Genomic DNA, 10492 nt, shown 5'->3' with positions numbered 1-10492 from the left:
TTCTGTGCTTTTTGAACCGCACCCGTGACCAATTGATGCATCTCGCAACGTTGCCATCTGTCAGCCTCAGGCCACAGGACAGTATGCAACGTGCAAAGCAAAGCTCGTAGATTCCTTCTTGCCCTCCGTCCAACTCGGCTATCTTCAACCTATCAGGATCCATCGTCTTGGCCGCTTCTACCTTCCGCATCGATTTATTGTCTTCGGACTGTCCTTGTCGGCTTTGCGCGAGCTGAAGAAATTGTATCCCTGACTGCCAAGGAGATCTTCAAAACGCATCGCTCGTCTTCTCCTTCGCTTTACCGCCAAAACGTGTCCGCAGTACCGCGTTTTTGCGTTATTATCGTTAGTCGCCGCGTTGGATCTGTGCATCGTGTTCGGACTGGAGTGAATCGGGGCTTGCGGGCGCCGGACTTGCCGACTGCGGGGTACTCGAGTTCCTAGGCGTACCATTCCAAACTGCCCGTGAGACCTGCTCCCAACGATCCGGCCAGATTGGCAAACGGATCTTTATTGACTGACTGAGCGGCAAAGTTCGGCACGCTGGGCATTTCGTGGTAGATTCTCCTCGGCATTCGGACTTTTGGCGGTATTTGACCTTGCGGTAGAATCCGCGGCGAGGCCACCGAGAAGATTGTCGCCGAATTTCCACCCAGCGGATCGAACAGCATGTCGTTGATTGTTGTTTGACATTACCGACGTCGTCTGATTTTGTCCGAAGAATAGATCGTCATATTCAGATTATTGTTGTTGGCGGTTCTCCTCGTCGCGGAGTTACCGTGTCCGAACAATAAATCAGCTGAGGCGCTATTGTTAATTAAGGGAGGATTGGCAGTCTCGGTCTGGGGCGCCGACACGCCGAAACCGCCTAAGAGATCGCTTTCGTTTGACTAGAACCAGAAAAGATATCTAAACCTGGATTTGCCGCCTTAGAGGCGGGAGTATTTGAGGTATTATTAGCATTGCCCGGGCATGCCAAGATTCAGCAAATCAGCCTCCTAAAAATTACTCTCTTCATTTGTGCTCGTTTCTTCCTCTTCCGGATTCTCCGGTCTACGGGTATCGCTTCCTGTTGGGATACCCTATCAGTTTGTTCGTGGTGCTTTTTGAGTCTGCAAAAATTTCCGAAACAATTATTATTGATTTTTTATTTAAACCTTAAGAGATTTAAAAATATAATAACTAGAAAGTTAAATAAAATTAATTATAATCTGATAAAAAGGTTTTTTTTTAAACCTCCCCCCCGGGGAGGAGCGGTCCTAAAATTCTTTTAAAAGGTCTCCTCCATCTCCAAACTTTTCAAACCAAACAGGGGTTTGGGGACGGGGGGTTTGACAGACTTTTCTGCTTCCCAGGGGCGCCGGCACTCTCGATAGCTTTGAATTTCCCTTCCACCTTCATAATGTTGGGCCCCCGATGCAAAATTTCCCAAACCAATTAAAGGGCGTCATCCAGGTCGGTTTCTCAAATGTCAAGGGGGAAAAAAAGGGATGGGGAAATTTAAACCGGTTTTGGAAAAAAATTTGAAGCGAGGGATTTTGATCCCGATCCCCCGCCCAAAAATTTTTTTTGCCTGGATGTTTTAATCACTATAGTGACGTCACCTCGACACGCCGCTTTCTCCAAAGATCAAGCAAGCCCTTGCCTTCCATCACCCCAAACAGCTTCATCTCTTCATAGATGGCTTTTTCGTCGTAAAAAACCAAAAACCCCCGTTGTTTTAGATTTTTATGAAAGGGGCCGGCAACCACCCTTTCGCTCTAGTGAACAATGGCCCGGTTTGTAGGACAACGGATCGGAAGCCCAAAACGGCTTGGTATGAGGTAGCGGGGCCGCGGCTCAATAAACCCATGTAATTAATACTGCGCAATTCTAAAAGGTTTGCAAGTGCGGCGGCGGGGAACCTTTCCGCGTCGTGAATAAGGCGATAGCCTCCCCCGGTTTTGTGGTCAGGACTTTTGCATTTGAATCAGTAGAGTGCACGCTCCCGTGGCGCTTGCTGGGTATCCACCCTAAAAAAAAGATAAATTTTTAAAACCTTTTTGCGGGCGAGGGGGCGTTTCCCGATTATGGCTTCAGTAATCCGATTGTATCACGGTACAATACAGCACCACCACGTGTTTGGAAGTCGGGTTTAAATACTGATAGTATCTTGAAAAGATCGGGTACAGTGCAAACAGCATAGGCGCGTTCGTTTCCCGGGAGTAGCATAGGAAAAACGGCAATCGATGTGTCTGCCGGGAAGCCTCGTGACGTTGGCCCGGGCCCCGGGGGGAACAGATTGACAGCTGAATTTTGGGCGGGTGGTGGATGCCAGTCTGGAGAAAGGCCCTCACGTCCCCCACATGATTGGCGCGATAGGGGGACTCGATTCCATCGGCCGGATACGGAAATAACGGTATCCGTGACGTCAGATAACTCGAATCAACTCTTTTTCTGGCCATGCTCTGCTGAACAGTATGCATCCCCTTTGCTCGGGGTTACCCTTTAAGGTTGCGAAAAGATGCAAACCGGGCCGCCTCTCAGCGAATTGAATAGGCCCGTTGTAGTTGATGATTTTTCCGGGGGTTTGGAACCGCTGTAGGGAAAAAGGGGCCCGGGGCCCGGTTTTGGGGGAATTTGTTAACCCGGGGGTTGGGGGGGGAAAAAGGGGGGAGGTGGGGGCAGGCATATTCGATGAAGTCGGGGAGGGGGGTGGCGGGGTGGGGCGGGGGCGGGGGACGGCCTGGGGCCCCCCACCCTTTGATTCGCGGCGGTTTTTCTAAGGTCGAACTCGTTCATTTAGCAAATTTCTGCCAAAGGGGTTCCAGGAGTTTTCGCCCTTTGGGCGACCTTTTTAGGGCGAGACTTTTTGACATCCTTTTACCAGGGGAAAGCAAACACGCGTTTCCGGGATTTTTTGGTAACGGTGGATATTTGCCAGTCACGATTGCTAGCTTGTTACCTGGGGAATAGAAAAGTGTTTTAGAGAGAAAGAGAGCCTCTTTGTGTATATAAATTGAATATATATTCAAGGTTGCATAATGTGAAAGGATTGCAATTTTAATAATTGCGATCAGTAATAACATACTTTTCATTTCGAAATACATTTTTAATAGTGATATAATTTTAATGTAAAACAATAGAATAATAATGATAAAGTCATCAGAAAAAGACTCTAAATCTTAAAACTTAGGATACCGAAAATACTGAAAAAATTCATGTAAATATTTCTAAAATTTAAAGTGACCCCGCACCATTCTTTGAGGAAATGTCTTTATGAGATTTGATTAATTTGGTATGTAGGTAGTCTCATCATTCTGAACAAATGTCTCAAGGGCAGGAGAACTTGATCTAATGAGCAGTTTCGAGTTACAACGTTCCTAATAAAATGTCCAGATTTTAACATGAAAAATATAAGATGTTCGACTTGATATATGTGATCATCAGTCGAATGTGCAATGCGGATGCAGATACATAAACATATGGCTCATTGAGACATTTGTTCAAAAATGATTGAGAACTTACAAATATCAAAAAATGAATCAATCTACAGAAAGACATTTTGCCAAAAGAATATGGCGGGGTTCTTAACATAAAATTTAAAATTGATTGCATAGATATTCTCGTTTGTATTTAATTCCGGCCAGTATTATCATCACTCAAACTATCATTAAGATAAAATTAATTGAATTTTACTAATTTTCATTAACCTAGACTATATTTTAATTAATAAGCTTATATAATTTTAAAAGAAGTAACTAAAAAAGAATCACACAAACACATTAATATCATATGATATTAAAACTTAGTGACAATGATTATTTGAATATTCTAATATTTTTCAAATAATCTCTAAGAAATAATTGAAGAATTTTGTGATTTTATATTCTCATGTTCATATCAATTATAATTGTCCAAGTTCATAGCTTGATATTGAATAAGTCATATTAATATATTATAATACATAGTGCACTTGTGTCGCCCTTCAGGGAATGGATGCCGCAAGTAATCAAAGACTTAGACATACCCCTATAAAGCCCAGCAATCCACTGGGGCCTTATACGGTTTCTTGTTCCAAGTATCCATCATGCTCGAGGGCCGCGGCAGGGACATCGGAGTTGTATACTTGGCCATTTGATCATTTCTAGTGTGGACAGTCTTTGGCGTTCCATGATGGATCCGGTAATATTTGTTGAGTCGTCGCGATACCAAAGTCGATCGTTGCACAAGGCCATCTATTCCGAGTAGAAAGTTTGCCAGCTTAATCACGATGTATACGAAGGGGTTCGGCTGCGGGCTATGCATGTGAGGCACTGCTCGTGTTTGATTGATACGCTATATTGCATACCTGGGCGAGGGGTCATGTAGGCAGACACATTTCTGAGTCTATCCGCTAAGGTACCGCAGGACATTTTACTTCGGTGACTGACGCCCAAATATTCGTACCCTTACGATCCTCCCGTTCCAGCGTTGAGCGTTAACAAGAAATGAATATGATAATCTTGGATGACCAGACAGTCTCTTCAACGTATCTATTTTCTCTTATGATATATTTGTTGCATCATCATCAACAGCAATAAGGCTCTATCACACACAATTTTTTATTATAATTAAGTAATACAATACATTGCAAGGTAAGGTAAGAAAGAATCGACGTAGCTGCAAAGAGAAGGTTGAAGCAGTTAACTTACCTTCAAGCGCCAGTATTCTTTTTCCAGATAGCAACATTTTCTACCGCAAAAACACCAGAGCCATCACCTGTTGATACGATGTTTGCCCACCAAATATCTAATGTTAATTAATGATACATAATTCGATTATAAACAACTATATATTTCTCCACATTGTGTCATAGCATAGAGAAATGCTTAATATATTATGCAACATCTTTACGATTAAAAAAACAATTTTATTTATTTTATAGAAAATAATTCCAGCCAACGATTTATGTCAATTTATATTCTAATGGTTTAGCTGTTAACACAAAGATAAATACCTGAAGACTTGAAGTAAGACCCTTTTCACATATAAAATCGATTAAATCTAATTTTGTTATTAGGAGTGAATAAATTTATATTATATTGATCATAAAAATTATATATAGCATATATATATAAATCTGACAAGCGTAAGATCGAAAGAAAGATTGAGATATGCTGGTATATATGACAGAAGAGGAGAAAGATAAAAAATAAAACACAAGCCGTACGTCAGAATAATTAGCATGCTCGGGTTCAGGTGTCAAAACAAGTTTGACAACATGACAGATGTCAGGCGATGTGTCTTAAACGCAAAAGATTGTATTTTTATCTTCTCTCAACGAATGTGATTATACCCTCTGAAAAGAAGCGCGAGATCGATTTCTCCTTAATCAGCTCTAATCGCGTAGGAGGTGCCGCGATATTCGACGAGGATTTTGACAACCCAGCCGGAGATAGGACTCACCCTCGGCGATACAGTCGCGTCACTCGCAGCTTCACAATTGTGATGCCAAAGTCTGGGCCACCGTATCGTTGCCGCCGCCGGTGCCGCCGTTCAGGTACCCGAGTGCGGGACCTTAGATAGTCCGACATATTCCCTGGAACCTACATCCAGTGTGGTTCAGCGCCTCCCGGACAACTCGCTTTCAATGCTGGCGCGTTGCAGACAGCGACCACTGGCGGCCAATATTGGCCCGCGAGATATCATCGGCGCGCCCGCAGTCAATCTTTATGCGTCGTCTTCGGCGCCGAGGTTTTTTCCCTGCATCTTATTATTATTAAAATTATTATTAAATTCGAGTATTATTATTATTAATATAGTTATATATCTTATATTATTAGTATTAAATTAGTTTGCGCTCTTGTTATTAGATTATTTGCAAATTAAAATTATATATTATTAAATGTATATTATAAAAATTATTCAGTTTGAAAATTAGAGAATTTATTATAATTAAAATATGTGCTATTTATGAGTTGATAATCTATATATGTAAATATTTAAGATGTGAATTATTGTGTCACTTTTGATTCTGCGTAAATCAAAAATAGGTATTTATGCAGACGTAGTACTAGAAAAATGTTTACGCTTTGTATTCGCGTTAACCATATCGCAAATTGTGAAATCGTCTAGCTTCTCATAATCGCCGATTGAATGGTATATTTTTGCTTTCTACATGAAATTGTGTCAAGGAACAACCGTTCAACCGCACAAATGTAACAGCAGTTATAATTTGCAATAATGCATAAAGAATTAATTCAAATCAGTGTATAACGTCTAAGATGTTATATAGATAGCTATATATCTTCTCGATCAGATGAATGATTTTTCTGTGCATATAGATGCATTATAGGTTTATGCAATTTGAAATAGCTCGTAAGATTGACCACAATCAGAATAAAGAAAATCTCTGCCCCGGATGGTCAATAAAGCAGGCGAATGTAGACTATTTATGTTGGCGACAAATCATCTCTAGAAATATTTCCATGATACCAGAGAGGACGGATGCGAAGTGAGCATCCCTCGATTTAAGACGCAACCGGAATTAAAAGGACTCTATGGCACAAAAAGTGCACACTTGAGATCTACGTAGCCATGTGCACGATGCTCTCCGAGTGTACAGGCTATGTGCACGGTACGCTGGTTCGATCCGTGCTATGTGCACAGATGAGCGCCAGTAACACGTAGCGGTTCAGGAGATGAGTTACGAGACCTCGCAGGGCCAATTTTTTTTTTTTTTTTTTAGATATCGACTATATTTGTCAAATTTAATGAAATCCTTTATTATGGGAATAAATGAGATACCAATGCAATTCTCAAGCGTAGCGAGAGAAAATCGGAAATCAAAAACATAATGAGTGCCGTATAAATACGATGAATAGAGCGTTATATCGAAGAGCGTGTGCGTAGCGTAAGGGGCTAGAGTAACGTCGAGATTAAGGTCGATTATCAAGGAGTGACTTTTTTTTAATATGTTTTTTATTTTAAATAAAAATTTTTTGTACCATAAAATGTAATTTTTACACAAAATAAATGTAAAGAACACGGCTTTATTACTTATAACACGTATATTACAAAAATGCATTTTTCTTTGCTCAAAAAAGCAGTGAAAAGCCGTCTGTAGAATAGCTGTGATGCGATAGGAACTTGTATGATATCTGTTAATTAAAAATTATACGATTATGTAGTGTTGGCTGTCGGTGAAATCGCAAAAAATCTCAATAATCATTAATATTATTTTGAATCGATAAAATGCAAAATAAAGGTTTTAGTTTTCACTTATAAGATGTTTATATTTGTGAATGCCATGGATGGGGAAGCTATTGTTCGAGAGTCGGAAACTTTCTTTGATGATGGGTCCTATCGCTCGAATCTGATCTAGCAGGTCTCGCTTTCTCTCTCGCACACGATCGAGTTGTGAGATGAGCTCGAAAAGATAAGCGGGCCCGAGCGCCCGAGTATCGAGATCCAAAGAACGTTCCGAAACTCTCGAAACAATAGGCTTCCCCATCCATGGGCAATTCACAAATTATAACATCTTATAAGTGAAAAACTAAAACATTACTTTTGCATTTTATCTATTCGAAATAATATTAATGGATTATTGAGATTTTTGCGATTTGTCAACGGTACACAAACACGACAGAAATCGGATTAATTTTTTAATAAAACAGATAATCAGACAAGTCCTACCCAGTACAAGCTAGATATCTACAGACGCTTGTTCACGGCCTTTTTGATGCAAAGAAAAAAAATGCATTTTTGTAATATACGTGTTTTATAAGTAAATAAATCGTGTTATTTTACAATGTATTTTGTGTAAAAATGACATTTTTTGGTAAAAAAAAATTTTTTATTTAAAATAAAAAAATATTAAAAAAAAAGCACTCCTTGAGAATCGAACCTCTAAACCTCACGGTACGTTGTCTAGCCCCTTAACGCTACGCCACACGCTATCGATAGAACGCTCTATTCCATATGTATTTATACGGCACTCATTATTGTTGATTTCCGATTTTCCGCGTACGCTTGAGAAATGCATGTATCTCTTTATTCCACAAATATTAAAGGATTTCATTAAATTGACCAATTATTAGTCGTACTAAAAAAAAAAAAAAAAAACTTGCCCTGCCTGCGAGGTCCGAAACTCATCGGACTTTAAACAGCTACGTGTTACTGCGCTCATCTGTGCCACAGATTAATAGCAGATACGCCAAAGTAGATGAAGGAAACCAGCATTTCTCACTGATTTCAGCGCATATCGTATAGTAGTGGCAAGCAGTAACTATTTAATACGTTCCCAAGATAAGAGCGTCTCATGCTAATGAAACTCGTCCGGCGGCATGTACGAGATTTATCTTTTCGTTTAGTAGCGTTCGACGTATTCGGAAAGGACAGATTTTATGATGTTATAATAAATAAATAATAAAATATTAACCTGACCTATTCTAATTATTTTTTGAATAAATGTTTCCTTTTATTATCTCTAAGTCTAGTCGTTTATTAATTTTTAGTTTTTTAATAATTAAGTTAATTTATTCTAATTATTAATATGTGACAAAAATACTAATACGTATGACGTTTTAGAATGAAGTAAATATTCGAGAGTTGAATTATATATTTTAATAATATAAAAGTGTTCAAAATTATATGATTTAATTTTAATTTATTTAGCAAAGAGTTCCGAAATCTCATTACACACATAATAGGGATTTTGTTCATCCAGTAATTCGCAATTAAGTATATATGGTAATTATTAATTTAATAAAATACAAATTAAAATTAAAGGTTCAAGTAATTTTTGAACATAAATTATATTTTAATTCGTTCTAAAAGTTATACCCGTGATAGATTTTGCTCGTACAAAAATAACTAGAACAAATTAAATTAATTACTCATCAAAAATTAAAAAATGAATAAATAATTATATATATTGATAATAATAAAACATTTTATAAAAAAAACAGATCAATTAAATATAAGTAATATTGGGGAAAAAAAACGTTCTCTCCAATTTTAAAGTAGACCGACTGGCAATAATTTATTTCAAAAATGTAGTTAAATTACAAACTTTCGGACTTCATTGCCCCGCCTTTTCAATAATCAGATTAATTACAAGAAATCAAATTTACAGCAAACCCGAAAAAATAACTTGTTTTGTGAACAATGTATAACTGCACAGAAGGAGCCACGAAAAAAAAAAAATAGAGTCGACTGTTAGCAGAAACTTAGTAACAGTGACTAAGTTTCCTGCTAACAGTCAAATCTATTTTTTTTTTTTGTGCTCACTTCTGTCAGTTATACATGTTCATCAAAACAATGGTAATGTTGTCGGGGTTTGCTTGTAAATTTGATTATTGTTTTAATCTGATACTTGGTGATGACAAGGGGCTGCAAGGACAGGCCGAAAACGTTGTAATTAACTAATTTTAAAGAAATTATGCCAGTCTAGTCGACTTTAAAATGGGAGGAGAGATTTCATTATTATTACTGGCGACTCTTAAAGGATATCATTTAAATATAAGTATATATATAACATTGTACTTAGATTTATTGAATCTGTTTTTTAATAAAATGGGGTATAGCTAGAAAACTTGACTTGACGTAACTAGCACATTTATTAATTAGTTCACGACGGTTTTTGACGTAATAAAATGTTGTTTGATTATTATTATCTAAAATATAAGTTTTGAAATTCTTAATTAAGTTTTTAATCTTTATGATTAATTTAATTTTACTCTAATTATTTTTGTACGAGAAAAATACATTAGGGTCTAGTTTTATAATTAATTTAATATATTTGTGTTTTAGAAAAATATATTTGACCTTTAAATTTAATTTTATTTTATTAAAATTAATAATTAAATATATACTTAATTGCGAATTTATGGATGAAAAAAAATCCCCCTATGTGTGTAAGAGATTTCGGACTCTTTGCTATAAAATAATTAACATTCAAAGTCGAAATATAATTTTGAACCACTTATATTATTAAGGAATATATAATTCGGTTCCGAAACTATTAATTCATTATAAAACGTATACGTGACTTATTTTCTCATAAAAAAAGACTAGGACTAAATTACATTAATATTAAAAAACTAAAAAAGTAATTAAACGGACTTAGACTTAGATGATAATAATAATGAAACCATTGTATTAAAAAAAGATTCAATAACTAGTCGGTTCAGGTTATATTTTTGATTTATTATTTATAGACATTAGAGCTATTAAGCTCATCATCTCGTTCGCTCTCTGTCTTGCTTTCATCTGCAAGTCACAAACGTACTTATACTCGGATGTTCCTCTTCAACTCTCGAGAATCTGAAACAAACGAACTCGTGTCCAATATACAGGGTGTCCGGTAACTAACAGACCAATGATACAAATGGTTCTGTGGTCAAATTTGGAGGAAAATTTGTCCCTCAGCAAAATGTCGAAAAAGGATCTTTTTTAACAACTTTCCAATCTTTGCATTATGTATCTTTTATAAACTAAGCCTTAAACTTAAAATTTTATTATAGAAACT

General features: G+C 37.3%; 1 pseudogene; it reads right to left on the bottom strand.

Annotated features, from left to right (window-relative positions):
* Positions 1–8: 8 nt before the first annotated feature.
* Positions 9–5555, bottom strand: LOC146720767 (cyclin-G-associated kinase-like; annotated as a pseudogene).
* Between the last annotated feature and the right edge of the window lie 4937 nt (positions 5556–10492).

This window comes from Nylanderia fulva, unplaced genomic scaffold (genome assembly GCF_048542155.1).
Source record: "Nylanderia fulva isolate GAGA-0341 unplaced genomic scaffold, ASM4854215v1 Scaffold612, whole genome shotgun sequence".
NCBI lineage: Eukaryota > Metazoa > Arthropoda > Insecta > Hymenoptera > Formicidae > Nylanderia > Nylanderia fulva.
This window is presented reverse-complemented; position numbering and strand designations above follow the sequence as displayed.